Raw genomic sequence first — 27,107 nt, forward strand, 5'->3', positions numbered from 1 at the left:
TACAGTGAAAATCTAAACCTGTGCTGGGATTCGAAAATTTAATCATTATTCCAAAGTCTAGGTAGAAGATAGAGGTGCAGTACAAGTCAAGACATGTTTTGCATCCTTATAAATAACAAACTTGTTAGTTTGCTTATATAATATTTGCTCTATAGGAAGTATGAGGCTCTGCCAAGAAATGCCCATCTCCATCTCACTTGCTTGGAAGGATTAAGGGGAATCTAATTTCTGTAATTTCTGAAAATCTGCTGCTAAATGAGGTTAGAACACCTGACTGGTATGCTTATTTTTTTTTCCTCAAATGGCAAAATCTAAATTGTGGCTGGATATCCATTTTGTCATTAGAGTCAGCTGGTTCTAGTATATGAATTGACATTGAAATTGAGCAGTGCACCCTTTCTGCAGTACTGTTATATACTTTGTTCCAGGTTCTGCAAGTTGTACTCAAATGAGTTTGGCAGGTTTAGGCCTGCTTTGAATTACTAGTGTAACAGTATTGTGGAAAAAAAAAGAATGCAAAATTAAAGTCAGGACTTCATTTTGATTGTTTTATTGTGTTCCGATTTAATCTAACAATATATCCTGTCTCCTCCTCTTAGTTCTTTTAAGAGACAAGGAAGCATGAGGAAGAGCCTACTGATTTCATACAATTCCCAGAATTCAAGTTCAGACCAAACAGAAATGGTTTACTAGGGATCCAAGAGTATATGAAGGTGTGTGTACATATATTTTAATGTATATATAGATATATATCTATGCATATATACACACACAAATACTTTCAATACAGTGATGTGCTGATGATATTAGACACAACTGAACATCAACAATGTGTATATATATATACATATATATATATCTGTGTGTGTGCATATATACACATCTATATATATATATGTGTGTATATATATATATATATATATATATATATATATATATATATATATTGTATTTCCCTCAAATAAGATAGGGTTTTAATATTAATTTTTGTACCAAAAGAGACATTAAGGCTTATTTTCAGTCTTATTTTTTCCAGGTACAACAATCTACATTTATTCAAATACAGTCAATGTCACCTTCTTCTGGGACATTTTCATTAACTCTCCAAACCCCAAATTCCCCATCTAAATTTCTTGTGTTTCTATTTTCTGTAGAACCACTGGCCCCAATCTCTCATGTCCAGCAATATAGCTTTCCTTAAATAAGCACTTCTTGTCCATGTAGTGGATAAGTGGATTGGCTACACAACTGTCAGTGATTTTATCCCATGAATTCTTCACCCAAGCCACAATTTGTTGCAGGCTCTGCTTCACAAAATTTTCACACTGATTTCTCTCCATTCTATTTCCAATGTAGTCATTGATTCCCATGTGCAAAAGGTCCTTGAATGATTTGTTTATTGTAATATTAAGTGTCTGGAGATAGGCAGTCATTCTTTTGGGAATAGTTATTAGATTTATTCTTCTCTCTGCAAGGAAATTCTTCATGTCTTTAAGCAAGCTATGTACCTGCTAGCTGAATTCCAGACTAGCAGACCTCTTTGACCTACTTGAAAAACAAAATGGCCACATTAAATTTACCCACAAATCTACCCACAAAAAAAAGCATCAGGCTTTTTTGGTTCAAGCCCAGCATTTATGTTCAATCTTATCTTTCTTGCCCTTAGTGTTGAATAGATGTGAGGCTTTCTTTCCATCCAGTTATTTGTGTGTTGTGTTTGTACTTGGATTGGTCATTTGGCAATAAATTTCAAGCACCTGCTTGAGTATTTATAAACACTTAATTATAATTTATATTATCATATATTTTAAGTGCCAATGATGTTATTCATTAATTATATAGTAGTATTATTTTTATAATTCATATGTCTGTCATGTGTTGTCAATGGATGTATTAAATGTATCTGTCTGGTTGACAGTCTTAACTGGGGCTTATTTTGGGGGTATGGTTTAGATTATGGGTATTCTGAAAAAATTCATACTAGGGCTTATTTTGAGGGGGAATACAGTATATAAATAGACATATTTACATGAGTGTGTGTTTGTGTGTTGTGTGTGCATGCACAATGTACCCATAGCTGGTCTGGACATACCCAGTTAGGAAACAGAGAGATAAACTTGTGTCCTCCACTGCATGAATGGGGTAGCCCCCTTTTATTGGCTGCCTGCATTTTAAAACTGGTGTTACTGAGTAGATTTACCTGTGCCAGCCGTACTTCTTTCTACCACCTTCTTTCCACTGCTCTCTTATTTGCTGCTTCTAAAACATGAAGATCATAGTTCACCCTCAGTGAAGACACCATTACATTCCTTCCCTGGCTTTTTCTCTTTTATTCTCTTTTACTCCCACGTGGGCATGAGTGTTTCTATTCTGTGTTGTTTGTCCTCAGTTTCAGGTGCTCAGGATGATCTCTGCAGGACTGAGCATTCAAGTCAAAGCAACCTGGGAGCCAGGGCTGTAGGATGGTGCAGCCAGCTAGCCCAGCATGGAAGCCTGGAGAAGCTTGAGTTCTTGAGGTTGGGATGGGGGGTGGGGGGAGGGAAGTTGGAATTCATATTGGGACTATGCTCTATGGGAACTGAGGTAATTTATGAATCTAATCTTTCCCTCCCCAAAGACTGAGGTAGTGCAAAGGGGAAAAGGGATGAATTATGCCTGCCAAGAATTGGGGGGAGTAAGTTAGTATATTTGTGATCTGAGCACAAATATTTAAGCAATTATTTTTCTCGTAAAAGTGAATCCAACTGTTAATTACTAAATGAAACTGGTATGCAGGGGAGCATCCTCGATAATTGAAGGAATATCACTGGTGGGGAATGGAACTATCTGCAAAGAGGCTAGACACTTCCAGGTACCAGAGAACCTTGAAGGAAAAGATGAAAGCGAATATACCTGCTTATCAGGCAATAAGGGTGGTATGAGTTAGTGTTACAGACAGAAAAAGACAAGTGGAAGGAAAAGAGGAAGGAAGGGAGGAGAAGATGAAGGAATGACTACACTGTCTGAACAAGAGCAATCAAAGAAAATATTGAAATTTTTATGAGCCTTTTCTCAATGCATGTGATCTTAAAGGGAGTTCTAAACTGTTGTCTATTTCTTTTTCCAGTAGATATTCACAAAGGTTTTTAGGCTAATAACTATTAAAATGAGCCAAGAAGGCTTTGACAATAGGCTCTCTCATGACAATTTTTCCCTGGAGCAAGTATTTACATTTCTCAATATTACCAAAAATTGTCATTGTTAAGAGGAGTTAACTGATAACTTATGTTGCTTCTGCTTTCAAGGTTTTCCAGAATGTTCCTTAAAGATGTCACAAAATCATCTTTATTTTATCCACTTCCAATTAATGTTAACTAATTAAGTCTCTCCAATGAATGGCAATCGTTTTCATCATCTCAGATTGAATCCATTTCACAATCCTAGCAGCAAGAATTCTTAAGTCTTTTATAATTCTTTAAATGCTCAACTCCACCCTTCTCCCCCATCTCTCAACTTGATCTCCTATTGAAAACGTTGAAACCTCCCTGATATCATGGTCTTTTTTTTCCAAAAAGGAAGGACAAACATTTATCATCATCATCATCATCATCATCATCATCATCATTCAAACATCCATTTCCCACCATGGATGGGAAATATGGCTCACATAGATGACTGGAGATCTTTCTTTGTCTGTTATTTGGGTTTGTAACTTGCTTGATACAAGAGAATTCTTTTTGGAATCTTTTACCCCTACCCATACAGAATAAATTTATGTTGACCACAGTTTCTTCCTCTTGAGACACCCAGATTTCTAAAGCAGCTGGAGCAATGAATTGATTAGAGAAGCACTTTGGAATTCTTGGCAATTAACAAAGACCCAAGAAGTAATTATCTATAATTAAAAATAACAAACAAAAATGTTATTTGTGTCTTTGCTTCATCAAACATCTAGTTGGACTGACAGACTGTGATTTGAAGTTCATAAACACAGTATCACTTTATACATGGGATCTCCAACAGGTCCATGGCAATTCCTAGCTGCTTCCTAAAGACTTAAGAGGTTTCTCTCCAATCTGTCTCTTGTCTTCCAAGTAAAGTGGACAATTGGAGTTTTGCCCAAGGGCAGGAATTTTAGAGAACATCAACAGTATCTTCCTTTTGGCATTTCCTCTTTATTTATCCTGTTGAATGGAAGTGGCAGCACATTTCTTCCTCATGGCAACTGTACTTGCAGTAAGGTAGAAATCTTAGAATATGGTTTCCTCCACTCAGGCTGTACTTGAGCTGAATTTCTTCCTTTCTACTTGCCCCAGGTGAAAATATAGATAGCAAGATCCCTAATTTAGGCTCTCAGTTCAAGGAAGTAGTTAAGGGGTCCTGTAAAGCAAAGTCATAAATATAGATTTTGTGTATGTGGTTTCTTTTTTTCAATGTTTTTGTAGATATGTCTTTTCTCATTCATCAACATCAACCATCTGTCGCCCAGGATCTCCTCACTTTAGTTCAACTGGATTCCCAGTCAGGTAGGAAGTTTGGTCAGCAGACACAGCCTCTATTTTTACTGACTATACTATTAATACTCATTTCCCATGGTATGGAGCATAAGATTTCAGAAGAAGTGAAAAAATAGCTCATCTAGAAAAGTTTGGGTACTCTGATCCTATACAAACTACCCTTGATCTTGCCATAACCCACAAATGCACCCTTCTGTGTTCATGAACCTCCAAACTACTGTCAACTCTACCTCTCACTATGCCTTGCAATCCCAAACCCTGGTCTTCATCCATGCTGAGACCTCCAAACCCTTTCCCTTTCTCTTTAGGTTTTCCCCAGGCCATCCCCCCCACACTAGCTATACTCATCTCCCTTGGTAATGTTCTACTCTACTTCTCTTGAGTCCCTTTCCCTTTATGCTATCATTGACTTTGTCCTGCCTAGCCAGTCTTGAGTCTGACCTATGAAAATTGCCTTCATTCTTTCACATGTGCTACTAAATGAAGGTGAAGAAAAATCATTAAACCATTTTTATTGAATCCACCTCAAATTTATATTACATAACCTCAACTGGGCTTTCACTGGTACAAAGAAATTCTTTTATACCTCCAAATTCCAAACTTTTGAAGCTCTCCTCAAACTTCCTCTTGTTTTCATCCTATCAGCAGAGAACCTTAACTCATATTGTTCTCAAAAAAATCAAGGTTCAGGCAGCTAGGTGGCACAGTGGATAGAGCACAGGACCTAGAGTCAGGAGGACCTGTCAAATCTGGCCTTAGACATTTAATAATTACCTAGCTATGTGGCCTTGGGCAAGTCATTTAACCCCATTTCTTTGAAAAATTAAAAAAAAATTAAAGGTCTCTCTTTGCCTCTGTTCATTTCCCAATTCCCAGATGTTGCCTGTCACTATCTTGTCTTTCATTACTATTTCAAATAATAAAGTAGCTCTTTTCTTTGCCAAGGCAAACCTCTCTACATATAAAACTGATCCCATTCCATTCCATCTCTCTAGCACATTGCCCCCTCTAGCATCACTATTCTCTCATTTATATTTAATCTTTCTCTGTCATTGGTTGCTTCCCTATTGCCTGCTTATGTCTCATGATTCTCACCTGATCCATTCCTCCCTGCTAGATATTGTCATATATCTCTGTCTTTTTGTGACTAAACCTTGAGAAATTCTCCTGCAATACATGCCTCTACTTCTTCTCTTCTCATTCTCAACTCTCTCTAAAGTCTGGTTTCCTATCTCATTCAACTAAAAGTGCTTTTTCTCCAAAGTGACTAACAATATCTCAGTTGCTAAATCTAATGGTCTTTTCTCAATCCTCCTTCTTCCTGACTTCTCTGCAGTCTTTGATATATTAAATCTTACTTTTCACCTTGATACCCTCTTCTGTCTAGGTTTTCATGCCAGTGTTTTCTCTTGGTTCTCTTCTTACCCTTTTTTAGGGTTTGTTTTTTTTTTTGGTAGGGAATTGGGGTTAAGTTGGCTTGCCCAAGGCCACACAGCTAGGTAATTATTAAGTGTCTGAGATCAGATTTGAACCCAGGTACTCCTGACTCCAGGGCGGGTGCTCTATCCACTGCGCCACCTAGCTGCCCCTCTTCTTACCCTTTTGATAGCTGCTTGTAGCCTCCTGTGCTAAAAGGCTCTATCCTTAGTAAACAATAGTCTTTCTCTATCACTTCTAGGATAAAGTATAGGTGGTCAAAGCCCTTTACAACTTACCCCCACCTCCTTTCTGGTCTTCTTATATTTACATACTCCAACATCCAGTGACATTTTTCTATTTTATGTTCCTCACACAAGATGCTCAATCTCCCAAATAAACAATTTACTGACATTCCCAATTCAGGTATTTCCCCATGTCTAGAATACTCTTTCTCTTCATCTTCCCCTTTTGGCTTCCTTCAAGTCCTAACTGAAATCCTACTTTTTTACAGAAAGTTTTTCCTAGCCCTTCCTTAATTCTAGTGCCTTCTCTTAGTTAATTATTCCCAATTTATCCTATACATAGCTTATTTGTTCTAATTGCTTGCACATTCTTTCAACAGATTGTGAGCCCCTTGAGAGCAGGGATTGCCTTTTGCCTTTCTTTGTATCCCCAGTGCCTAAATATTAATAAATATTTACTGACTGGCTGACATACACATACATATATACATAAATATTCATAGTTGCTTTTTAATTTTTTTTCATAGTTTCTTTTTACAAAGCAATATCTTCAGTGACTTGAGTCTATAGGAGTACAGGTTCACTGATACTTTGCAACAGCTTCTGCTAATTATTTGGTTTGCAAATATAAAATATTCTCTGAAGCACAACCAGAAATAGATTGCCATAGATAGCTGGAAGGAAATCATAGAGAAATGACTAGGTTGCTACAATAAGGAAACTGAAGGTTGATTTTTGAGCTGAAGCAATGTATAAAATTGAACAGATTCCAAGATGGGAGACTGAATCAATAGCCTTAGAAACAAGGGTTATTATTTAGATCCTCTACTGCAGCATCCCATCCCACCCCACCACACACACACACACACACACACACACACACACACACACACCCTCAACACGTAAACACTCAATTATCTTCAGTGATTTCCTATTACTTCTAATATCAAACATAAAATTCTTTGCCTTGACGTTTTACAAACTTGATTCTTCCTAGCTTTCTAGTCTTCTCATGTTTTACTACCTGATATAATATTCTGTGATCCACCTGACCACGGGTCTTTTATTTCTCTCAGTTCACACCCCAACTCCTGACTCATATTTGCAATACTTAGCCCCCTCCCCTCTATCTTCTGACTCTGAGGCCTGCTTTATGAGAGCTCAGATCCCATCTTTTAACAGGAGGCCTTTCCAGATCTCTTTCCTGGAAGGTAGAGGCTTATTTTGATTTTCTTTTGCATGTCTCCCTCTGCTCCTACTCCAAGTCCATTTGTATAGGAGCCTTTCTTGGTGGAAAATAATCATTTGATGCTGCATGGCCAAAATAAGGGGATGAGTTGGTGAGAGTTTGAGAGAAGAGAGATGCTAGTCTTCAAGCTTCTGGTTCTGAAAGAGAAGTGTGCCTCTAAACCCTCTTCAGACCCCAGAAAGGAAAGAAAGATTCTGGGAAGAAGCTGAAATGTGGAAGAACAAGCACCACCATCATGTCTCTATCCCCAGGCCACTACACAAGTGGTTTTAGATAGTTTCCCCCTGGATAAGATCTGGAACTCTTAGTTGAGTTGGGATCTAGATTCCAGTAGGAGAGCTCATTCATTGATACAATCTCATCTCTACATTTTCTCTGATTTCTGTTTACTACTGGCTTGGTTAAAATGGTTTATTTTCTATTTGTGTTCTTTGTGGAACTGGGATTTGATAAGAAGGGAGTCAAATCTTAAATTTTTATAGCTTGAATAAGTTCTTCATTAAGGGATAGCAATCAGGAGCTCAGCTTGAACCTAAATATTATCTTCTTTACGCTAAATATTTAAGAGGGCAGATATTTATAATTCTAGCCAACTACTCCATCTTTCTAAAGAGAACAGAAGGATGGTGGAGGAGATTATAGAAATATCTAGATATTCCTCTCTTTGAGTCATATCTCAATAGACCCATATGGATTTACATAATCTACATGAGTACTACATACATAATGACGATGATGAAGAAGAAGACCATCACATCCCTGATGTGATGCCATGACAAGCAAGTGATTTGGATTTGAGTGAGGAGATGTTGTGTTAAGTCACTGGCCTTACTTTCTCCGCCAGAGTCATCTCTCAGTCCGGTGACCAGATACACATCTGGATGACTGGAGATGGCCATGGATGTGAGGCAGTCAGGGTTAAGTGACTTGCCCAAGGTCACACAGTTAGTATCAAGTGTCTGAGGTTGGATTAGAACCTGTCCTTCTGCATCACACACACACACACACACACACACACACACACACACACACACAGAGAAGCATCAGCATTTACCCTTTGTGTTCCAAGCACTTATCAGGGCAATTATATAGCAGAGTGGGTAGAGCCTGAAGTCAGAAAGACCTGAGTTCAAATTCAGCCTCAGACACTTACTAGCTGTGTGATCTTGGGCAGATCACTTAACCCTGATTATCTCACATCCAGAGCCATCTCCAGTTTTCCTGATTCATATCTGGTCACTTGCTCTGGAGGAGAAAGTGAGGCTGATGACTTAGCACAGCATTGTCTTCACTCAAATCCAGTTCATGTGCTTGCATTCTCACCATCATGTCATAATCTTCTTGGAGGAATGAAGGACAAACAGCAGCAGCACTTATGTTGGTAAGGGCTTAATAAAATACTTGTTGACTAATTGAATTTAAAATCACTAGAATGAAGAGCCTTTCTCCTTTACTAGCTCACCACTGCATCTGGGGGCACAGGACAAACCTTAGAAATAGTTAAAGAACACTTATAAGCTCAAGTGAATTATCAGTTCAGCATAAATAATTTATGTATTGAAAGAAATGAGCAAAAAAAAGTGCTCATAGAGGAGGAAGAGATAAGGCAGGGAAAATATTTTGGAGGGGACAGATCTTTAAAATGGGAAGTGATAATACAGGAAAAATGGGAAATCATAGATAAGGAAAGTCTGTGAGCAAAAATATTAGTATGTATAAACATATGTGTAATATATATAAAGGCAACAATAACATGGTTATGGTGGAAGATCTATGGAAAAGAGTAACAATATTATTATGGGGGTATAAAATTTGGCTAGGGGAAGATGGGAATATTAAGAGTAATTGCTAAATAAGTTTATGCGCTGGTATTTTGAATTTAAATTGGTTCTAAATAGAAATAGTAAGCTTCTTAGGCAATGGAAAAAGTAACATAAATGCTATTTGAGAAGATAAAATTGCAGGATGGAGTTAAGCAGAAAGAGGCTAGAGAGATTGAAGAGACACTTAATAATCTAGTTGTGAAATGAAACAATGAACTATCACAAATGGAAAGAGCCAGTAGAGAGAGAATTGCTAAGAACTGATGACTGATTAGATATTTGACTGGAGATACTTAAAAATAATCACTTCATTGTGATGTATAAAATACTTGTTAAATTTCCTTTGGAAGTGATGAAAGTCTAGGTTGACGCTCTTTATTTTAAATCCATAGTTCCATGATTTATTGTTATTTAAGTAGGTTAGTTTGAGGGTTTTTTTTTTTGTCATGTCTTTATACTTTTTTTTCCCTCACTTTGGTACTGATTTTGATCTTTGCTCTAGCACGTCAATGGGTTGATTAAACATAGACAAATAATTCAGAAATAATTCCTGCATGAGTAACCAGTTATTTCCCCTTAGTGAAGATGTAATCAATTTCATGTTTTGGTTTTGTTATTTTGTCCTTGTCATGGGCATGCCCCTAGACTCTTTTTTTCCTCCCTACACATAAAACTAAGTTTCATTTATAGGATTCAACATTTGAGCTTCTTTTTAAAAAAAATTATCGTGAGACTAGTATTATGTGAGAGACTTGTAACTGAAAACTGAGAATACTGGATTTTAAATCAATCCAAATCTCAAAGCCATACTTCTTGCTCTTAATCTTCATCAAAATGGTCACATCCTGCAACAATTCCTATTTTAGAATGTGAATTCCAAGTTCCAAATTTATGCCAAACTAATTTTATAGAACTTGCTCAAGTCAAAAGCCTAGACTCTTTTCTTAAAAAAAAAACTATTTGTAGTCATATATTTGTGTATATACCTATAATTTGTGTGGATTGTACATATTTTATTCTTGTGTTTTATAATCTACTTTCCTTAATTCTTCTCTATATCCATCTTTGCATTGAAGTTACAAAGTGTAGAAGTATAGACTAATTTAATTTGGAAGGTCTTACTGGGTTCTTCTAAGTTCTTTCCATCCTAATTTCTTATTAAGAGATATTGATATATAAATCTTAATTATTCTCGTAATCTTTTTTACAAATGTTCATCACTGAGATGACTAGGAATACTATATATATATATATATATATATATATATATATATATATATATATATATATATAGAGAGAGAGAGAGAGAGAGAGAGAGAGAGAGAGAGAGAGAGAGAGAAACTTAATAACACTTTCTATGTGTATGGCATAGTGATAAGTACTGAGGATAAAAATACAAGGGGAAAAAGTCACTTCCTACCCTCAAGGAGCTTATATTCTAATGAGAAAGACAACATAAAAAATACCTGCTTAGAGACAAGGCTCACAAGATGGAAAAGTCTGGGAAGTGAGGATACTCAGCAGAGGAGAGTGCAGCAGAGCAGGGACCTCTCCAGGGTACGGCAGTCTCTGCAATGAAATTATATTTTCTGTTATCTTTGAATATATAATAAAAACCAGTTTTCTTTACTTCTTTATTTGACTATCCAAGGAAAACTTGAGATGCTTCCTTCCATTTAAGTGCATTTCCTTTTGTCTTTTTGGTTTTCTTAATAGTGAAAATGTCAGTTCTCCCTTAATTTTTCCAATTACTGTTCTTTAGAAAGGATCTCACCCTTAGCACAGGAACAACTAAATTGATGTTTATAAGTGGCCCCAAAACTATGTGATTTGTAGGATCACTTTTATCACTCTCACTGCTAAAGTTTAAAGGGGAAATTTACCCAGAACTGAATCCCATTTTTTCCCCCATGGGTCATTAGGGTCAAAAGAATGCACGGCTGAGTGGCAGTATATTGGTGATGAGTTGAGAACTTTGTGGAAGAGAGAGGGAGAGTGAAGTCAAGGAGACCAATTAAGAAGTTATTGTGATCATTGATATCTAATAAATATTTACCAAATAAGATCGTTTTTAAGGCTATAGAATAAGACATGAGATCAAATCTGGACCTAGAAAACACTTTTAGTCGTGATCTCCGTCAAATCTTTATCTTATGTGATAATTGAGACCCCGGGCAGCTTAAACTCAAAGCTACATAGATAGTAAATAGTAGAGCCAAGATTCAAATCCATGTCATTTGACTTCTCCCGTACTCTTTCCTTTCTTCTGAAAAACTCCTATGTATTATACAGTATGGAATTTTATAGCACTGGATACATACATATGTATATACTTATGAAAATATGTATACAATTAAAGGAAACAGTTTATACAAAGTTCTAAATCATCTCAATCTCTACAGAGAGGAAAGGGGAAGGAAAATATTGATTTAAACACACATACATTCACAGTATGGGGGCAGCATAATATAGTGAACAGAGAGACAGGATCTTGAAACCAGGATGATGGGACTTCTAGCTCTATGTCTGACAACATCATGGCTGTCTGTTCAAGTAACTCATGAGAGTGATGAAGGAATACTTTCATCTGGAAGTTCCCTATACCAATAAAATCACAGATCTAATCTTTTAACTTTTCTTTATGATAGCCCCTGTAACTTGTGCTCTAACCCAGGGATGTCAAACTTGGTGTGGGGCCAGAACCATATTAAAATATAATTTAAAATTATTAAAGAAAATAAAATGAAAACCACAAGTAGACAGACATTACATTTTAAAAACTAAATCATTATGTAGCTCCCAGGGGTCCTTACATATGGATTAGTGGCCACCATTCCATACCACTTGCTGTTGCCTACCTTGCTTGTCCCGGAGCTCTTTTCATAACTCCTCTATAGAAAGGACTTTTCTAACAGTGTTCTATAATTCATTATTGATGTAGCTTGTTACAAACAGAACATTAAATATGAATATAGAATTATATTCTCTTTAGAACATCTCTTTCAAGTAATAAAACCTCTTTCTGTATTTACTATTTTAATTCTCATTCTTTGAGGAAATCTGAATAATCAGTGATTCCTGGCAATTGCACTCCCTTTAATTGGTTTTTTAAAAATATTTGTTAGTAGGAGGGGGCACCGGAGATGGGGATGCTGCCACAAATCTCACTGCATGAACCCCCCGGCCTCTCGCCAGCCCGAAGGGCCACCTCACTGCTGTTGTCCCAGCTATGACTCCCCTCTCCCCAGTCTCCTTTGTCTGCTCACTATCTCTGGGAGGCCCGCAGAGCATCAGGTCCTTCGAAGTCTGGCCCGGCTGGCCCGGCCCGAGCTTCTCCGTCCTGATGCCGAGGACAACTGAGCAACTCGGCGTCTCTCTCTCTCATGTCTGTCTGTCTCTCCTCTCCTCCCCCGACCTCTTTCTCTTGCCCCAGCCCTTGCTCGACCCCCCCTCTCCGTGGAGTTCGCTCTGCCCCTCCCCCAGCAGCCGGGTCAGACTCCCGAGTCGCCGCCCGGCCCGGCCAGCCCGGGACCCAGCTGCCGCCTCACTTTTCCCCGGCCTCGGCCCGCCCCAGAGTGTCACGTGTCTGCTCCGCCCCTGAACTTGACTCTGATTGGTTCCCGGAGCTGGAGGAGGCGGCGCCTCCGGGACGGGGCTGCGGGCCGACGCGGCTGCAAGTTTTCAAACCTCAACTGTAAGATCCGGAGTCGCTGCCTCCCGAGCCCGGGTCGTCGCCGGGGGGAGAGAGAGGCAACGAGGCCCCCCGCGTCCCGACCCGGCCCGGAGCGTGAGGCCTCGCGCTCCCCGGCGCCCCTGCTTTTGGCCCGGCGACTCCCCCGCGCCGAGGGGGCAGCGAGAGCGGGGCATCGCCGGTGAGTTGGGGGGAAGGGAAGGGGGGGTCCCCTCCTCCGCTCCCTCCTGCCCCAGAGCCAGGGCAGCCCCGGGCTCGGGGGGCTTCGCCTCCCCGCCCCAGCCGGCCGAGGGCAGGGCGGCGGCTTCTCGGAGGAGTCCGGACGGAGGAGGGTCTGCTGGGCTGGCGCAGGTGGAGCCGGCCCAGGCTACCTGGGGTCAAGTTCAAGTTCTTCCTTTGACAGAGCCAAGGGGGTGGCCAAGGGCTTCGCTCCCCGGCGTGACCCTTTACACCTCGGAAACGGGCAGATAGTACAAGCCAGGGCTTGGCTTCTTGGTTGTGGGTTGTCTGGTCTTCATAAAGTGGCCGAAAGCTACTGCAGATGACATTGAAAAGCGCGCCCTGGCTGCTGCCGACCCAGAGCCGCTCGTTAAATTCTCACCAGCAGCCCCCCTAGAAAAGGGCTTGACTTTCCGAACCCTTCGATTCTTTTTCTTTAATTTTTTTTTTTTTGGCACCAGACGGCTGCCCATTCCCCTTAATTCTTTCCCCAAACCCTGAGCTTCCAGGCTGCTATCACAGCCGTGGGTCGTGGGAGAGTGAGAGAGGAGGAGGGAGAAGGGCAGAGCTGTTACAGGGGGAGACTGTCGTCCTTCCAGTCCCGAAGTTGTCAGATGAGGTTAGAGTACATGGAAGAGAGGAGCTCACTTCTGCTCGTCATCTGTTTATTAGCGTCTCCGTTTTCATGTCTGTTTGCTTACTACGCAGTGTTTTTCTCCACGTTGTGAATGTGCAGATTGGGACTGACTAGGTGGTGGCCTGTGTGTAGGGGGGGAGGGGAACCTACTTTTCATTTAATGAGAGTTTACTCCCTGTCTAGTCCACCCTGATGGGTTCTTCTTCCCAAGCCCATTTGTTTTCTCTCCTTCTGGTTTAGTCAAGATTTGTCTGTGTTTGCTTTCCTCAAACTTCTCTATAACCGGCCTTTTTAAAAAAAATGTAACTTTTACAAGTGAAGATATACAGAGATGTACTTTTATTTTAATATTTTGACTTAACTCTATCATTTTAGGTAGTTCCTTCATATTTCAGGCATCCCAAGGTAGAAAATAGAAAGAAAAATAGATGAATGTTAGCTGTGGTGGAAGTCTTTTTTTTTTTCATTTTCATAAATGGTGGCAGAGGCAACACTTTGAATATTAGGGTTCAGTAAGGAAATCACCTTCTGGCATGGCTAAAATGCAAAGTGTTTTAAGTAAATTTCAGTAAATATAACAAAAGAAAAAAAGACTGAAAAGTAGTGTTTGACACTTTTACTGTTTTATTTATCTAGTGATGAGATGTTCTTAATGCTAATGAGATTTTAGTTTGTAATGAGACTTCCTGGTATGGTGGAAAGAGCCCTGCAATTAGAATCTGAGGACATGAGTTAAAAACCAGACTCAGTCATCTACTACCTAGGCGACCTTTACCTCACTGAGCCTTAGTTTCCTCATCTATAAAAGAAGGGCTTGGGCCTATATGACTCTGAAGGTTCCTTTTCAGTTTTAAAATTGCCATCCTTTGATTCGCTATTGGTTGACCCTTTAAGTTGTCATATCTTTGCCTATGCATGTTTTCATTGTGACACCCTGTTGTATTAAAGGAAATGGTGGACAAGGTGAGAAATACATGAATGGGTGTTTCGGAGATACATTTAAAGTTCTTCTGAAATTTGTCATTAAACTTTTGAGCCTAGGAGCATTATTTATTAAAGTTAAGATACTTTTCCAACAAAGGTTATGAGAAAGTATTTCTCAGAAGTTTTATAGCTTTCTATAGGTGGAACATTTAGGGTTTATTAATTTTTGTAAGTTTATAAGTCACATATTAGTATTAAAATATATATAACATGGAATTGCTTTTTTTCTTAGAAAAACCAGTAGTATCTAAAATTTGATGGGCCGGTTATAAAACAAATGATTGTATCTTTTATGTGCTAATATCTCAGTTATGGCACACAGTTATGGTTACATGTTTATCTTTTTAAAAACTTTCTACAGATCGTTCAGATGATATTTTCCATTTTTTAAAATATGGACCTAAAAAATGAAGACAACTTGGGAAACAAATGGGAAAAAGAAATCCTCAAATATTTTGCAAAACGTTATTAAAGAAATGCTATTTTTTAAACTTAGAAATAAAAATTTGGGGGAACAAAGACCTGGCTTTTATTTTTGTATGATGACTAAATAGTGAATTAAAATGGTTTAAGACAGTGTCAGTTTTGATGAAAACTCTAGATTTGATCATTAATAAGTACACAAGATAGTATAAAGGTCTTAAGTCTGATATTCTGTGGCAACAGACGATTTACACTCAGAAAGTTTATGGTTAATCTTGTACAGCAAGATTTTACACTGTTACATGAAACTAATAATTGTTATAAGATTTAAAACCACAGAACCATATTCTTCCAATACTGGGTTTTTCCTTACTCAATTTCTTCTATTTCCCCTTCAATCAGTACAAGCATGAAAATCAGTGACTAATCTTTCCTTAATTTTTAGCTGAATTTCTGCATACTAAAACTTTAGCATCTATTTCTGGTAGGATGTGTACTTTATAACTTGACTGGGTTTTTCACATTCAAGGACATCTAAAAAGTATTTTAGGGATGTGTCTTAAGTCAACAGTGCTACTGCTTTTTAGAATGTATACGTGAAGTTTTCCTGTTACCTAAGTTTTCAACAAAAGTAGTTTATACTAAGCTAAGTTGATAAGTTTAATTTTACCTTCTTTATTTAGAAATGTATGATTAAATAATGTTATTATCAAAAAGATGATCTTTACCACCCAGAAGTTTAAAAATGTTACTTGAATATTTCCGCATTTAATTATTTTTCATCCGTTCAAACAGATATTTATTAATAAATGAGCAACTGTTAATGTGGGGGAAGAATTGTCCAGATGCAGATTTTTAAAAAATAACTTTCAGTATACCAATTGCATCTACAGGGACAACTCTGTAATTCATTTTAACCTTAAAAAAAGTTGTTAGGTGTACTAAGAGGTTAAATGATTTGCCCAAAATCCAGAGTATGTGTCAATCAACAAACATACTTAGTGCTAGAGCTACTAAGATTACTAAATGCTAATCAATCAATCAACATTTAGTAAGTACCTACTATATTCTAAGTGATACAAAGAGAGACAAAAGGCATTCTCTGCCAGCAAAGAGATTATAATCTAATGGGCAGGTTTCTTTTAAATATATGCAAGGCAAGCTATATACAGGATAAATAAAAATAATTGAATGAAAAGACTTCACTGTATAGGCTATGTACAGATTATGAGAGAATAAATAAAACTTTCCCCCAAGGAGGTGTAGCACTTCCACACTTACCTCTTAGGCACTCTTTTAATAAATACTGAAAATGTCTTTCCATCTTTGACTAAATATCTTTCCTAGCAGTTCTCCAATCACAATACAATTTAATAAGCAGACTAGACATTTTCTCATTTTTAATGTAATTTAGATTTTTTCCCTTACTTGATTGCTGTTCAATTGCCCCATCCATATGTAATAAGGCAATATTTTGAGGTATTTTTTTGGTTTTTTTTTTTTAGGCAATGGGGTTAAGTGACTTGCCCAAGGTCACACAGCTGGGTAATTATTAAGTGTCTGAGGCCATATTTGAACTCAGGTACTCCTGACTCCAGGGCTGGTGCTCTATCCACTGTGCCACCTAGCCACCCCTAAGAAGGCAATATTTTAAAAAATACTTGATAGTAATGTGATATTATCTTCTTTATTGCAGAAATTAATAGAAATTAGTTTTGTGCTTGTAGTTTTTTAATAAGGATCATTTATTGTCTACAGTGGAAACCTGCTTTTTCATAATACTGTGTATTTCTTACCCTTTATGCATTCCTCAGCCTCTGTCCATCCTGGTTGACAATTATAGTGCTGCTGTTTCTTGTTCTGAAAGTACAGGAAGAAGAAAGCAAAGTGGCTCACTTTCTTGGCACAGAGTTCAAGGCTGGGGCTGGTTCTGGGGACTTCAGCCCCGGGGCTGGAGTCACTTAACTGGACTGCTCCTATATTTGTCAATGGAATCAGACCCGTTTATGCTTTTTTTCCAGTCAGGCATTTTAAAAACTAGGAAATTAAAACTGCTTATGAGGCATTGGGATACAACTGGGAGGAAAAAACATCACCTAAGCTTTGTATTTTCATCTTCTAGATTCAATGGCATTCATTAGCTCTCTTTCCAGTAACCCTTCCTCCTCACCAGGCATAAATGGGCCATGTGTGATTGGGAGAGATTTCAGAAAGAGCTCCCTTACCCTTTGTCAAGTGTCAGCAGTTCTCCAGTTTAAAGTGTTCCCCAAAGTTAGATCTTTCAGGGGATGCCTTATTGCTATTTGCTTACTTTAAAAAAAAAAAGACTGTCAAATTCAAAAGCTGTCCCTGTGCTTTGTCTATGACTCTAGGTATTGGTCTCCCTTGCTTTTTATACTCTTCACACTGAGACTAGCAAAATTAAAAAAAATACAGCTGCCCCTCAAAAGAATGAGTGAGCAGAAAGAACATTGGATGTTAGTCAGAAGTTTGAGGGTTTAGTTGCAGTATTAAGTGATGGTATGACCATGGACATGAAGCTTTATCTCGGAGTTTCAGTTTCTCCAGGTGTAAAAGGAGAATAATAATATTTAAAACCGCTTTCCTCACAGGATAGTGGAAACATTTGGCAAACCTTAAAGTGTTTTTTGATAAATTGTAAACTGTCATTGATGGTTTAACTTGGGTAGGTATTATTGTGGGTATTTAGTGCTTTGTAGAGAAATCGAGGTCCCAGATAAGATTGTAAAGTAGTCCTTCTTTTATTTAACAGATCCTATTATCAGATATTACCTTAACCTGTACAATAGTATTTTAACATCTTGGGACTGTGTGTGTGTGTGTGTGTGTGTGTGTGTGTGTGTGTATGCTGTTTTTCACACCTGCTATATGTAAACATGAAAATTGGTGTATTCTAAAAGAGCATACATTTTACTGGTGAAGGGATGTGTCAAAGGGGGGTATAGTTCTCTAGGAATCAGGAGAGACTTACTTGAGTGGAGCTAGGGATGCCAAGAAGTGGTGAGGATAGGAATACATTCCAGGTATGGGAGGTGGGAGGGGAAATAGGGACAGGGAACAACATCTAAATAGTGACAAAGCTGGGAGATGGATATGATGTTGCCTGTAATGTAGAGTGTATAAGTCAGGGTGCAAGGTGAATTAGGTCTAAAATGAGAGAATAGAGGCAGATTGTGAAGGACTTGAACTCTTAAGTGGGAGTTAGTCTTTTATCTTAGAAACACTAGGGAGCCACTGAGCTTTTTGAGCAGAGCAGTAAACATGATCAGGCTTTTTTAGGAATATTACTTTAGTGTCTCTCTAAATACTGGATTTAGGATTAGGAAGGGGCATGAGGCAGGGAGACTAGTTAGTAGGCTGTTGTCCAAGTTATTAAAAACCATTAGGACTGTTAGCTCTAACTTCACATACTTAGAAGGAATGGAAAGTAGATGATGAACCTCTACAAATGAGTCAGTTTCCATATAAAGGGCTTGATAGAAACACATGGTATCCAACAAAATTATCTTTACAGTGCTGCCCAGCACAGTATGCTATTAAGTTCAGATAAATTTGGTGATAGATTTTCTTTACTGTAGTTTTTCAAAACATTCAGTAATTAGTAAGACCCATCTGTTTTACTATCATAAGGTTATCTGGGTCCATGCAAGAGAACTACAATATAGCCAGACTTTATATGTTGAAGAAGGAAGTAAAGGCATGATTTTTTTTAATCAAATTTATGGAAGGTAAAATTGGATTTTTTTCTGAGTATTTTGCTTATTCATACTTTTTCAAGGTCCTAAATATGATATTAGGCCTCTGTGATTACCAACTTCCCTCCACCATGCCTACCAGTCTTCAATTTTATATGAGGTAAAGCTATATATCTACTTGTTCTAGAATGAAGAGAATACATTTATTTAACTATCAGCTTTTTCTAGAGACAGTTTGAAATGACTCCAGCACATCCATCCTGGAAGAAACTCTGAAGATGTTCTATGTAGTTCAATTTCCTTATTTTACAAATGAGGAAACTGAGACCTAGAAAATTAGAGTGACTTGCTAAAATTACACTAGAAGTAAATGGCAGACCTGAGATTTTCACTTCCATTCTGACTTGAGGTTCAACATTCTTTTCAATGCATAACTATTTCAGAATTTGTGCACATAATCTACCAACTTGTATTTAAAGTGTACCATAAGATTTCTTTCATAATTTTCATGCTTAGGCAAGTATGAAGTGGCAGGAGAGCCATTATAGGGAGAGGGTAATCAATGAGCAGGAAACAGCATGTTCCCAATTCTGCAGCTTATAAGTCGTTCCTTAAATTTTGTTCCCCAGGGTGATGGTGCTGGACAAGCTCAGTTTGAATTAAAAAAAAGTCTTCTGTTCTAAGCTACTCTTAGAATATCACTAAAAGACTTTTATAGTTCCATTTGGTCTGTGTCCTGGTTTATTAGAAGATACTGATGTTTTTTCATGTTGTTTAGCACATTGGAAGTCAAGGATGGCAAATGCATTGCATTTGCAAAACCATTGCCAGAAGAACATGGGGTTGAAATGGGGGGAGAAAAATGTGTGGTGATGTGTTAAGGACTGAAATATTTCAGGTCAAAGAAGGATGATTACCTTTGTTGGATAATTAGACTGACCACAAGCAAGCTGAGTACCACTAAATCAGGGATTCTTAATCTTTTTTGTGTGTGTCTTCTAAAGCCTCTGGACTTCTTAGAATAATGTTTTTAATTGCATAAAATAAAATAGATTACAAGGGAAATCAAATTATTTTGAAATACAGTTATCAAAATGTTTTTTTAAAAACAAGTTAGCATGGGGCGGCTAGGTGGCGCAGTGGATAAAGCACCAGCCCTGGAGTCAGGCATACCTGAGTTCAAATCCAGTATCAGACACTTAATAATCACCTAGCTGTGTGGCTTTGGGCAAGCCACTTAACCCCATTTGCCTTGCAAAAACCTAAAAAACAAAAACAAAAACAAAACAAAACAAGTTAGCAGTGGGTTTTTAAGAACCCACGCACTAGATGGATTTACTTGTTTCCAAGTTGAGAATTCAAGCCAGATGAGCCTTAGGGTATGAGAAGATCATAGCTGCATTGACTAAGCTTTCTGCTAAGTTTTTTTGATAGTGATGTATCCATGTCTTTCCCCTATTGCACAACCAAGAGTGAAACTATATGTTCTCTACGTTTTTGTCTTCCCTTCTTTGGACTTCTGATAAAGTTGGTGGTGACAAAGTCATTCAAAGAGAGCATTCTGGCTATATTTTAGGTAAGATAATGATGCTGAGAATTCCATTAGCCTCCAGGTTTTTGGAGTCCACATTTAATGATTCTATGAGCAATATGGAAGTGTTCTTTGCCTGGTGAAAGTGGTTCACAGGCTTGAAGGAAAATAGCTGCATGAGTTTTAAGGAGTAACAGCTTAGATCACCAAGACTTGGCCTAGTCATATAGCTTTGATGCTGAAAACTTTGCCTGGCCCCATCCCTACTCCTAAACTACTATCAATGTTGTGACATTGATTTCACTTGACCAGTGGGAAGTCCTTTTTGAAGGTACACTCTTGCATCTTCCCAGTACATCAAGTAATTTTGTAATGAGGAAATTAAGAAGAGCTGTGCTTGATTAAACCTTCTGTTCTAAACTACTCTTAGAATATCATTAAAAGACTCTTCCCCTATGGGTACAGAGATGGTTCCATTTGGTCTGTGTCCTATTTAGAAGAGAATACTGTTTCTTAGTCTTGTTTAGCACATTGGAAGTCAAAGATGACAAGTGCATTGTATTTGTATAACCATTGCCAGAATAGCATGGAGATGGAATGGGGGATGCAGAATTGTGGCTAAAAGGAAGCCCATTGATAATAGATAAAGCTGTTTAAAGAGCATGTTCTTAGCCATATATGAGTACTCAAATTAGAATTGTAATGTTAAGAAAATGACACTGAAGCTCTTTGCTAGTAGTTCATGAGTTGTTTGGTACCACAAAAAATGTCTTTGGATTGAGGTATTTAAGAGGAATTAAGTGATGAATTAAAATAATTGCTGCTTGTGGACCTGGTTGAGTAAATATATCTCAAATTTTAATTCAACAGTTGGTTGAACAAGAGAGGGGGATGGGTATGCTTGGAAGCACAGAAAAGTGGTTATGGATAAAAAGAAATCTGAATCTGTACAGCTGGAAGTGATCGGGGATTCTGGTACATCATAAACTTTACTTCAGTTTTGGTGTCCCTGACCACTGGACCAAACAGAAAAGACAAGAACTTTTCCATTTAGAGAGTTTTCTGGGAATTTTACTAATATTTATTAAATGCCTACATAATAAGGGAGAATAATGCAGGAGTTTCTGGTTAGGGGAGTCAAGTCTGACAACGAGTATGCCAAGAGCAGAGGGGAAGACTCTTAGGGGTTGGATGGCCAGAGCCTTTCCCTCAAAGGAATAGAAGTCTTTGGGATGAATGAACTAAATGTTACTTGGTCTTGGGCATTCAGATCAAGAAATAGGAATTACTTCCTCCATTTAAGTCTGGAATAGAGAAAATAGACATTTGCCGTGTCAGAGGTACAGTTGACAATGGTATGAAACTCTGCTGGCATGGAAGGCAGGAGCATTTAGTATGGGGCACATCATTTTGAGGGATGTAAACATGAAAGTAATCAAAATGATATCTAAGTTCTTGTGGCTGAGATAATCCCAGCATTGACTGGAATTCAAACTGTTGTGATTTTTTTTTTTCCAAGAAAGAACTGCCTTTATATACTTGAGAGATGCTAAAAGGCTTATACTTTACAATGGCAACATCTCTTAAGTGGAGGATAGAAGGGATTCTCACTGAAAAGACAAGGCTTTTGAGGGATCTTTCATGAAAAGACACAGACCAGTCCCCTCTGTACTAGACTTATAATTATCCGGCAGACCTCTGGTCTGGTTCATCCTCTCTGGCAAATTTTAGTGTTAAAATGTGCTGTGAGAATATTGACCTTGTGATGCCTTCGACTCTTGCTGACCCCCATTTGGGGTTTTCTTGACAAAGCTACTAAAGTGTTTTGCCATTTCCTTCTCCAGTTCATTTTACAGATGAGGAAACTGAGATAACTAGGGTTGAATGTCTTGCCCAGAGTCATATAGCTAGTAAGTTTCTGAGGCTAGATTTGAACTCCAGATGCTTCCTGACTCCAGGCTCAGGGCTGTATCCAATGTACCACCTAACAGCAAGAATACCTTCACTCAGATGTTAAGCCTTTAACTTCTGGTTGTCAGTACATCCCTTTACCCCTGCCTCCAAAAGAGAATTGTGCCTCTACCAGTTTACTGATATCTAAATTAATTTCCCTATTTATAGGTTGATTTCTTTTCCAATTGATTTTGGACACTTTGACTGATATTCAGGAAACATGGATTTATAACATCTGAATATGAAGGGCATATCATCTTAGAATTAGAGCCAGGAAGCAGTGAAAGAGCTCTTTGAGCATGGTTCTGCATTATGAACAACTGTTAAGCTCTTCTGTTTAACTAATGCACCTGCCACTTCCTGCTATCTGGTTCATGAGAGCTGGGTGATTCTTCTCAATGAATCTATCACCTTTTGGGATGATATGATTTTCTCTTAGCCTGAAAGAAGAACATTATTCAGGTATCAAAAGGATTCACCTCTCTGGTTGGGTTCCTTATAGCTTATACTGAAAATCCTTCATCTGATTGGTAAGAAAGGCATTATTTTACAAGATGGGTGTTTAACAGGAGAGCAGAGCAGGGCTCTTTGTGATTATAACCTTGCTGCAGTTACTGAACCATGGATGCCTCTTTTCTAATGAGTTAGAAATTTTTTGGAGTGATGTCAAGGGCAGTGCTGTTTGTTATTGACAGATAACAGGTTGAATACCTTCTGAACAGATAATATTCCCAACAGCTGACTTTGATGGTTTGAAATTGTTATTATTGTTGTTCAGGTGTTCAGTTGTATCTGACTCCTCTGACCCCATGGATCTGTCCGAGTCCATATTCATTGTTTCCATGACACTATCCATCTCATCCTCTGACTGCCTCTTTTCTTTTTGCCTTCAATCTTTTCCATTATCAGGGGGTCTTTTCTAGTGAGTTCCTGACTTTGAATTAGAAGGCAAAAAAATTTTAAGTTTCAGCTTCAGTATTTGACCTTCCAAGTGAATAGTCTAAATTAATTTTTATGTATTGACTTTTTTTGTATTGATTTGATTTGATCTCCTTGATGTGTGAGGGGACTTTTCAAAAGTCTTCTCCAGCACCACATTTTGAAAGTGTAGATTCTGCAGTGTTCAACTTTCTTTATAGTCTAGCTTTCTTTGTCATATAGTGTTACTGGAAGAACCAAGAGCAGGGTGATATCTCTGCTTTTTAGTATTTGCCACTTTTCCTTCCAAAGAGCAAGTGTCTTTTAATTTCATGGTTATAGTCACCATCTGCAGGGGTCTTTGAGCCCAAGAATATAAAATCTGACACTTCCTCCAATGTCTTCTCCCTCTATTTGCCAGGAATTAATGGGACTAGTCCAAGACTCTAGCTTCTTTTTGACGTTAAACTTCATGCCAACTTTTACACTCTTCTCTTTCATCCTCATCAAGTGGGTTCTTACTTCTTCACTTTCTGCCATCAGAGTGATATCATCTGCACATACAAGATTATTGATATTTCTCCAGGCAACCTTAATTCTGGCTTTCCAATTCTTCCAATCTGGTATTTGCCTTATTTACTTTGCATATAAATTAAATAAGTGACAATATATAGAATTCATCTCCTTTTCTGATCTTAAACTAATCAATTCTTCCATGTTTGGTTTTAACTGTGCTTCTTGGCTGGCATGTACATTGAGATAAACTGGGAATTGCTGGCTAAAAGGCTATCTAAAAGGAAGTTAATCACCAAGCCCCTGCCTTTTGGACCACAAAACATTTTTTCTGCTTCATAGATCCAGATCTGAAGTAGACATAATTCCCAGTGGCAGCTACTGTTTTAAATTTTTTCCCCTCAAAATGGTTGATGTGCCTAGAGTGAGAAAAATCTTAGCTGACATTCTGCCTTAAAATGAGTAAAAAGAGTCCCAGACTTATCTTTCTCCTGGATATGGGCAACCCCAATCCGGAAGAGTGAGCGGCCTCCACAGTGAGTCTTCTTCAGTTACCTCTTAGTAATGTCAGTTACTGTTAAGAAAAGGTCTTGTACTTGTTGAACTGATGCAAAGTGAGAAGAATCAGGAGAGCTATTAATGCAGTAACAATAATATTGTAAAGAACAATTTTGAAAGATATTAGGAACTCTGATCTACCCAATGACCCACACTACCATTCAGAGGACTCAGGTTGAAACTCTTGAAACTCTTGAAACATCTCTTGACAGAGATGCTATGTACAGGTTAAGGCTTTATTTTTTGAACAGGGTGAATTTAAGAATTTGTTTTGTGTGACTTATTTGTATATGGAATTTTATTTTTATTTCTCAGTAAGGGGGAGAGGGAGAGAATGACAACTTGAAAATAAAATAAAATCGAATTTTTTAAAAAAAAAGTAAAGTTCTTGATGATGACACACTTAGCTAGACATGAGAGAGAGATGAGAGCCCAGAATTAAAGTTTTTCAGCACTATTGGTAACCAGACTGCACATGATGCTGCTTGTTCTGTCTGAGGCTATGAGGGGCAGCATGATGCGGTGGAAAGAATAATGGAAATTTTAAAAACACAAACTACAATGTGAGGGAAAGAGTTCTTGAATCAAAGAAGCATTTTCATTTTCTTCAGTATGAGTTTGATGGACAAGCATTTCCCCTTTCTGGACCTCAGTTTTTCTCATCAGTAGTAAAATGAAAGGGTTGGATTTGATGACCTTTTAAGTCTTATTAGGAACAGAATCCTGTTAGCAAAATGGCTGGAAAAAATAACAGGAGTGGTAATGGATCCATATGGGATTAGTATTTGACTAAAACACTCAAAGAAAAGAAAGGACTTGTGATGATGTTTTGTCCTTCATTCTCAAAGTAAGCCATGACATCAGGGAGGGGGTGCTGTGCTGAGTCACCAACCTCACTTTCTCCTCCAACGCCATCTGGGTCCAGTGGCCAGATGAATCAGGATGACTGGAAATGGCTCTGGATGTGAGGCAATCAGGATTAAGTGACTTTCCCAAGGTCACACAACTAGAGAGCATCAAATGTCTGAGGTCGACTTCAAACTCTCATCCTCTTGACTCCAAGGCCAGGGCTCTATCCATTGTGCCACCTACCTGCCCCACTCCCATCTGTAGGTAATAGATTGAACACAGTCCTGCCCGCGAGGCATATTTGGTGTTTGCAGATTGAGAATCAGGTGCAAGCTTCCTGCTCTGGAAGGAATGAGTGTAGTTATCTCTCCCAATTTTCAGATCAATTAAGGAAGCACTCAAAGATGTTCTGTGTTCTCTTTGTGTGCTGTTTTTTATCTCTGGCTTATGTGTGTTGTGGCAGGAATTGACACTATTCTCAGTGTTAATGAATAGAGTATTCTACTGCTTAAGTCTGAGTTGATGCCATTCACATACTATCGTAGTTACATTTCTAATAGAGCAGTTGTCAGATAATTTCACATCAAACTATAGACATTTTGAGAGCCCAGATATATTTAGCCCTGACTCCTAAAGGAAGAGGAAGAGCCTGAGAAGTTGTAGAAATTTCTGGGGAAAAAAAAACTTGCAAATTTGACTTATAAATGAGTCATATTTGACTCATAAATGACTCATAAATAAGTTTTGTGCTATAATCAACCAATAGATCAATATGCATGCATTAAGCACTTCTTGTATGTTAACATTGAACCCTTTAGGCAATGGTAGCACAAAGACCAAAGATTAATTAGTTCTTGTTTTCTCTAAGGGGAAACAACGCACATTTGTAAGTACAAAACGAAGGAATACACACCAGATGTATACTAGTTAGTTAGGAGGAGAAAATCAGTTGAAGACTTTCTGTAGGAGAAACATCTTGAATGAAGTGTGGGACTCTATGAGGTGGAATTAAAGGCAGTGCATTCCAAGATACATAGGCCAGCCAGTATAACAGTTTGGAGATGAAATGGAGGGGCAGAGCAAAGGCTGATTTATGTGGATCATGGAGTTTGGGCAGGAAGTAGTAGTGTATCAGTGAGGCTGGAGAGATGTTGAGTCATGTGGGAAAGGGCTTCAAAAAACAAAGAGAAGAATGTGTATATTTTATTCTTGAGGTTGTCAGGATCCACTGGAATTTATGGAATAGAGGAATGGCACAGTCAGATCTTAAGCACAAGGAAAATGACTTTGACACCTTTGTCAGAGGATAGAAGTGCAGGAAGAAACCCAAGAATTTTAAGAGTGACAAAGTGGTGCAATGGATAGAGCACCAGCCCTGGAGTAAGGAAGACCTGAGTTCAAATCCAGCCTTAGACACTTAACATTTACTAGCTGGATGATGTTGGGCAAGTCATTTAAAACCATTGCCCCACAAGGGTCTTTGTAGTTATCTAGATAATAGTGATTACCTGAACTAAGAGTAGAGAGAAGAAATTAGCTGGGAGAATTTACAGCAGAAATTCCAGAATAGTACTGATTTTTCTCACATAAGTGAATCTGGTAGTTTAAAAGTAGCAGAAAAAAAAAGTAGCAGGAACTACAAGTAAAGATAACACATACAGTGTATGGTTACATATACCAAAAATGACTTCATACCATTTAATTTTCACTTCCCTCTTTCCTCATATTGAAGCATGAAACTCAGTGTTATTTTGTTCAGATTACATTAGAGTTCAAACAATATTCTGAATTGAAAGAAGAAAATGTAGTGACATAAAAAATGCTAGGTCTGGATTCAGAAGACCTGGTTTCAGATACCAGCACAATTACTGCTTGTGAGACCTTGG

General features: G+C 38.1%; 1 protein-coding gene and 1 long non-coding RNA gene across 8 annotated transcripts in view; one reads left to right on the forward strand and one right to left on the reverse strand.

Annotated features, from left to right (window-relative positions):
* Window positions 1-12,677, reverse strand: part of LOC141507607 (uncharacterized) — a 90,757-nt gene extending 78,080 nt beyond the window's left edge. For 4 of the 7 annotated variants that reach the window (XR_012474194.1, XR_012474196.1, XR_012474193.1 and 1 more), the window contains exons 1-3: window positions 12,496-12,676; window positions 10,696-10,798; window positions 2,201-4,359 (exon numbers count right to left, since the gene is read on the reverse strand). This is a non-coding gene — a long non-coding RNA (uncharacterized LOC141507607). Of the gene's footprint in view, window positions 1-961; window positions 4,360-10,695; window positions 10,799-12,495 lie in introns of those variants that run through there. The other 3 variants (XR_012474198.1, XR_012474195.1, XR_012474192.1) reach the window with 3 other exon arrangements.
* A 337-nt stretch (window positions 12,678-13,014) lies between these two features.
* STK17B (serine/threonine kinase 17b) overlaps window positions 13,015-27,107 on the forward strand; it is a 33,388-nt gene continuing 19,295 nt past the window's right edge. The window contains exon 1 of the mRNA XM_074215437.1: window positions 13,015-13,101. The gene's annotated coding sequence lies outside the window, so the exon portion shown is untranslated. The remainder of the gene's footprint in view (window positions 13,102-27,107) is intronic.

This window comes from Macrotis lagotis, chromosome 1, assembly GCF_037893015.1.
Source record: "Macrotis lagotis isolate mMagLag1 chromosome 1, bilby.v1.9.chrom.fasta, whole genome shotgun sequence".
NCBI classification, from domain to species: Eukaryota; Metazoa; Chordata; class Mammalia; order Peramelemorphia; family Peramelidae; genus Macrotis; species Macrotis lagotis.